Below are 6,533 nucleotides of genomic sequence, written 5' to 3' on the forward strand. Positions count from 1 at the left end.
GTTCTCTCCTTCTACCCGGTAGGGCTCAGGAGCAAACTAAGTCTGTCTGACTTGGTAGCAAGTGCTTCTACCTGCTGAGCCATCATCTCACTGGTCCCTTGACCTTTCAAAATCATCACTGTGGCCCTAAACCACAGCATAGACTCCGACTCGGAGGATTTAAGCACTTACTCTGGATTGTAAATCCAAGCCAAGATTTGCCCAGAATACACTGCTAAGCCTCAGATTCCAGCCCATGCCATTATGGTGCACTGCTGTCCTCTGCTGGCCATTTGTAGTACTGCAGACAGCGTTTTAAAAATAACCCTAATGGCAAAATGAGTAAGAAAACAAGTCAGCAAGAAGAAATGCAATGGGGATACACACACACACACACATATTTAAAGTTAATACTCCTGGTTGTGGCCATGAATCTCCAACTGCATGCCAGAGCAACCGGAGAGACTTTGACACCCCAGGTCAGCACAGTGCCTACAGTTGCCACTTGCCCTTCCTCAGCAGGACTGGGGCTAGGAGCCTTCACCTGAGTCACACGCTCTGCCCACCAAGCTCTCGTTCTGCAGGTTGCCCCGAAGTCTCTGTCTCTGCTCATTAGAGCTACGTCACCAGTAAAGGGGCCTGCAGCACGAATAATAAAAACCCAGAGACAGATATCAGGGTTCAAGATGAAGATCAGAAAAGCAAATCAGCCAGTCACTAGAGAGACCTTTTACCTCTACCAAATCTTCAGACTGAAGGGGTGAGATCCTGTCTCCACGAATCCTCAGACTCCACACTCCACTGAGTTCCTGTCTCTTCCCCTTTATATTCCTGTCTGCCCAGCCACATCACTCCTGTCTCCACCTCCTTGGTGCTGGGATTAAAACTGTGTGACTCCCAAGCACTGGGATTAAAGATGTGAACCATCACACCACCTGGATCTGTTTCTGGATTCATCTTGTGTAGCCCAAGGTGGCCTTGGTCTGTCTCCCTGGGATTAAAGGTGTGTGCCAATATATGACTGCTCTGCCCTCTGATCTTCAGGCGGCTTTATTTATTAAAACACAAATAATATAGCACTATAGGGGTCTCATCTATGATTCAGTCCACAACTGAGAAAATGTCATGGAAAAGAAATGGAAGGCAAAGGGGACGGCTGTGAAAGCAGAAACTTTTGACTAACGCTGGATGTAAACACATGTAACTGGACCAATAAAGGCTTTCAGGTTTTAAAAAAAAAAAAAGATGCCGATATTCATTAAAATAAGAACTGCAAACTGAAACTCCAAGAGAAGCTCAGTCAGATGGTGCATGCGTCGGGGCTCTTTAGAGAGAGCGGATGGAATGACTCTATATACAAAGGGGTTTATGAAGAGTGACTCACAGGCTGTGGTCCAGATAGTCCAGCAATAGCACTCTACCAACAGAAGGCCCAAGAACCCAGCAGCTGTTCAGTCCACAAGGCTGGATGTCTCAGCTGGTCTTCAGCCTACACCAGAATCCCGAACAAGTAGGCTTAATGCCAATGAAGGAACAGATTTGCCAGCAAAAGCAAGCAGGAACAGCAAGCTTCCTTCTCCGCATCCTTTAAATAGGCTACCAGCAGAAGGTGTGGCCCAGATGAAAGGTGGGTCCTCCACCTCAAAAGATATGGATTAAAGGTAGTTCTTCTGACTTTGAATGATTTAATTTTTAAAAATCCCTCACAGGTGTACCCAGCCCTTTGGTTTTAGTTAATTCCATATGTAGTCAAGCTGACACCAAGAATACCCGTCACAGATGACAATGTCTAGGTACCAGTGGTCTTAAAATCCCAACTACTCTAAAACCTCAACCAATCCACTTACAGAATTTTCCTTAATGAAATGATCAGAGGGCTGGTGAGGGTTTCAGTAAGAACGCTGGCTGCTCTTCCAGAGGACCCAGATTGGGCTCCCAGCACCCACACAGTGGCTCACAACCATCTCTAACTCCAGTCCCAGGGGATCTGCTGCCCTTTCCTGGCCTTGGCAGCCACCAGGAACACACATGGTGCACAGACATACAAGTCAACAAAGTGCCCACATACATAAAATAATTTTTTAGAAAGAATCCTTGCAGTGATGAAAACATTCTGTATCTTAACTGTGATTGTGGGCACCTGAGCCTACAGAGGTGAAAATGTTACCATTCGGGGTCTTAAACCAGGTTCTCTTTCTCTGCCAATTAAAGGCGGAAAAAATCTCCAGTGCTACAGGTATCAGCGAAGGAATCTCAAACACAGCAAACTGGAGCAGCCAGAATCAGCAGCTAAAAAAAGGCTAATTTTGTGGTGAGGGAGCGCGCGCGCACACACACACACACACACACACACACACGTGCTGATTCAGCCTTGAACTTGTTGAGCCAGTCCATCAGCAGGGGCCCTCCTGCGGGGGGCAGGGGAGGCACAAAATCTTTGTTTTAAGCTGCCAGGCTTTTGTCTCAAGGACAAGGTGAGGGAGATGCCAGCCATCTTGGAAGTTGGCCATCTTTATTATGTAGTTTTACCAGTTAGTCTTTATGTCAACTTGACACAGCTAGAATCATTTGAGAGAAGAGAGACTTAATTATGAAAATGCCTCCATAAGCTCTAGCTGTCAGCAAGCCTATAGGGTATTTTCTTCACTAGTGACTTCAGGGGGCGGGTCCAGCCCATTGTGGGTAGGCGATCCCTGGGCTGGTGGTCCTGGGTGCTACAAGAAAGAACGCTGAGCAAGCCGTGAGAAGCAAGGCCATAAACAGCACTCCTTTCTGGCCTCTTCATCAGCTCTGCCTCCAGGTAGGTTCCTGCCCTGTCTGAGTTTCTCGTCTGACTTCCTCTGATGATAAACAGTGATGTGTTAGTGTGAGCCAAATAAACCCTTCCCTTCCCGAGCTTCTTTTAGCTACTGTATTTCATCACAGTCATGGAAACCCTAACTAAGACAGAATTGGTACTAGGATAATGGGGTGCTGCTTTGTCAGACCTGACCATGTTTTGTGGGGAGGATTGTGGAAGGACTTTGGAACTTTGGGCTGGAAAAGCCACCAGTACTCAAAGCTTGGTGGGCCTTTCTGTGGGAGCCTGAAGAACAGGAGTTGTGAAAACGCGGGGTTGAGGCCTGGCTTGTGAAGCTTCAGAGGGAAGCAAATACTCCAGCAGGCTATTTGTGTGAAGAATCCGTGGTGTCTGATGAGCTGGAACTGAAGAGTCAGATGTGATTAACAAGAGACCAGCATCATGGAAGTGAAACCTTTGCTTTACGGGGACAACCCATGCTGGTCAGCTGGAGCTGAGAAGTTAGCAGTGATTAAGAGACCAGCATCGCTGGGGTGAAATCTGGGAAGTTTCCTCAGTGTCAATGCACAGAAACTGTGCTCCAGAGGTGGCCAAGGTTGTACCTTGAGCTGGCAGCCAAACTTGGTGATGTTTAAGCCTCCCAGGTGGTACTTGTTTTGAAGGCATGAATGAAGAGGTCATGGAGGCCTGGCACCATGAGAGCCCAGGATAGACCATGATGGAGCTGCTGCCTCAGCACCGTTTTCTTAGTTAGTGACGATATCGGAGGGCCCAGTCAACTGTGAGTGGGACCACTCTGGAGGAAAAGTGGTCCTGGGTTCTATAAGAAAGCAGGCTATGCAAGCCATGAGGAGCAAGCCTGTAAACACGTCCCTCTATCAACTCTGCTTCAATTCTTATCCCCAGGTCCCAGCCCTGCCTTCTTTCAATGATCAACTGTGATGTGGAAGAGTGGGCCAAATAAACCAACCCTTTCTTCCCCAAGCTGCGTTTCATCACAGAAATAAAAGATTTTATATTTATAGGTTTAACTATGTGTATCTATGTGTGGGTTTGTGCACGTGAACGCGGTGCCTATGGAGGCCCATAGACAATGTCAGATCCCCCAGAGTCACAGGCAGTGGCAGCCATCTGACCTGAGTGCTGGGAACTCAACTCGGACCCTCTCCAAGAGCAGAATACGCTCTTAGCTGCCATCTCTCTAGTCCTAAATTCAATGTGTAACTGGCAGACAAACTGGCGTCTGGGAGTGCCCAATAACTTGCATACAATTTTAAACTACAACATGGAAGCGTGTTCACAAGAGAATGAAGAGAACTAAGAGCCTGGCTGACAACTCCTTCGCTCATCTACAATCCAGGCCTAAACCCAGGCCTTGACCCTGCCCATTGACAATTCCCCAGAGGCACAGCACAGGACTTCAAACCCTGCAGGAAAGTGGTTACAGACTGAGCCCAAGTCCCAGCTGGGGAGAAGTCCCCGCTTCGGCACACAGGGCACCACAGCCTGTGTCCTCGTTAGTAAGCCGACAATTAACTCCCCACCCGAGTGCTGAGATGCAGCTCACTGTGTAGTGTTAGCTGTCCGACCGCAGAGAGCCTAAGTGGCCCCACTCGCTGTGAGGTGAGGCCCTGGTCAGTGTTTCCTGGCAAGGGCTAGTGAATTATTGTAATCCTAGATAAGGATACACCCCAAAGCTCCCAGGAACCACGGGAGCCACCCTCCACCCACCCTGGCTCAGACTGCTTAGATTCAGGAAAGCCTTGTTTACCAGGCACCTCACAAGATCCTGCAGACATAGTTAGACACGGGGTACTTGTGGACATAGACACAGAGCACAATCCTGCTTTCCAAGCGCCAGATTCTGCAGGCAGACAATACTTCCCAAGAGGGTTCTTAGTTAGGGTTTCTATTGCTGTGAAGAGACACCATGATCATGGCAACTCTTATAAAGGAAAACAAACATTGGGGTGGCTCGTTTACAGTTCATGATCATCATGGTGGGACATGGTGGCGTACAGGCAGACACGGTGCTGGAGAAGTAGCTGAGAGTCCTACATCTTTGCAGGCAACAGGAAGTGGCCTCAGACTGGGCCATATCTTGAGCATAGGAGACCTCAAAGCCTGCCCCCACCATAACACACTTCCTCCAAGACCACACCTATTGCACAGGGCCACACCTCCTGGTAGTACCACTCTCTTTGGAGGCCACCTCTAGGGTCATGCGGGTGACAGGAGCAGAGCAAGGAGCACAGGAGGTTGGATTTGCGGCTGAGTGCTGGCCAGTTAAATTAGAAGCGACGAGCCAGGCAGAGCCCGGTGCACCAAGTAAAGTGGCGCCCACGGGGAAAGCATCTTCCAGGGGCTACAGCAACTCAGAGAGGAAGAGTTCGTGCTGAAAGCATCAGTTGTTGTCCGAGACTAGGGCTCAGGATGTCAGAAGCACATCAAGACCACTTTGGTGGGAAGATCTTTAGTATTTTTACTGAAAGGCAATGTACATTGGACTCAAATATACTGGGATTTTTATCAAGGAAGCATTCTTTAAGTTTAGGTGGCTTTATATAACTCTTTTCATATTTACTCAGGAACAAGTGGGGGTTACTGTCAAAGGTGTGTGTCTGCGTGCACCACAAACATCAGAGGACAATTTCATGGAGTTGGTTCTCTCCTTCCACATTACCCGCGTTCCAGGGATGGAATTTAAGTTACCAGGCCCACATAGTAAGTACAATTACCTGCTGACCCACCCTGAAGACCCGTAACTAGTTATTTAAAAGAGAAAAAACTCTCGGATTTTGATAGTAGGGCTCGACTATAAACTTTAAATTTTATTTTCTGTCTCTGTCTCCTTTCATCGCCCGATGAAGGTTAATATTCAGGAGGATGCCTATATGTTTTTCTTTGGGTTCTCCTTCTTCTTTAGCTTCTCTAGGATCACGAATTATAGGCTCAATGTCCTTTATTTATGGCTAGAAACCAAATATGAGTGAGTACCTCCCATGTTCCTCTTTTTGGGTCTGGCTTACCTCACTCAGGATAGTGTTTTCTATTTCCATCCATTTGCATGCAAAATTCAAGAAGTCCTTGTTTTTTACTGCTGAGTAGTACTCTAATATGTTATATTCCATACTTTCTTCATCCATTCTTCCAAGCACCGGACAGAAATCTCAAGGTCCAAATCAGGAGTAGAAGGAGAGAGAGCACGAGCAAGGAACTCAGGACCGCGAGGGGTGCACCCACACACTGAGACAATGGGGATGTTCTATCGGGAACTCACCAAGGCCAGCTGGCCTGGGTCTGAAAAAGCCTGGGATAAAACCGGACTCGCTGAACATAGCGGACAATGAGGACTACTGAGAACTCAAGAACCATGGCAATGGGTTTTTGATCCTACTGCACGTACTGGCTTTGTGGGAGCCTAGGCAGTTTGGATGCTCACCTTACTAGACCTGGATGGAGGTGAGTGGTCCTTGGACTTCCCACAGGGCAGGGAACCCTGATTGCTCTTTGGGCTGATGAGGGAGGGGGACTTGATTGGGGGAGGGGGAGGGAAATGGGAGGCGGTGGCGGGGAAGAGACAGAAATCTTTAATAAATAAATAAATAATTTTATTTTCTGTAAAATCACCTATTCAGCTAAGGATGGACAGGAATCACTAAACCCTTAATAACAAACAGGAACATAAGCCCAGAGCCTTTGTGAAGGTATTATCTTCCATGGTTTTTACTTATTACTATTTAGTTTTGCAGTG

At 47.6% G+C, this 6,533-nt stretch overlaps 1 non-coding gene across 1 annotated transcript; it reads left to right on the forward strand.

The window, feature by feature from the left end:
* Nucleotides 1-372: 372 nt before the first annotated feature.
* On the forward strand, nucleotides 373-501 carry LOC142837250 (small nucleolar RNA SNORA44). Its single transcript, XR_012908238.1, has one exon. It is a non-coding gene; the product is annotated as a small nucleolar RNA SNORA44 (small nucleolar RNA).
* The last annotated feature ends 6,032 nt before the right edge of the window (nucleotides 502-6,533 follow it).

This window comes from Microtus pennsylvanicus, chromosome 17, assembly GCF_037038515.1.
Source record: "Microtus pennsylvanicus isolate mMicPen1 chromosome 17, mMicPen1.hap1, whole genome shotgun sequence".
NCBI lineage: Eukaryota > Metazoa > Chordata > Mammalia > Rodentia > Cricetidae > Microtus > Microtus pennsylvanicus.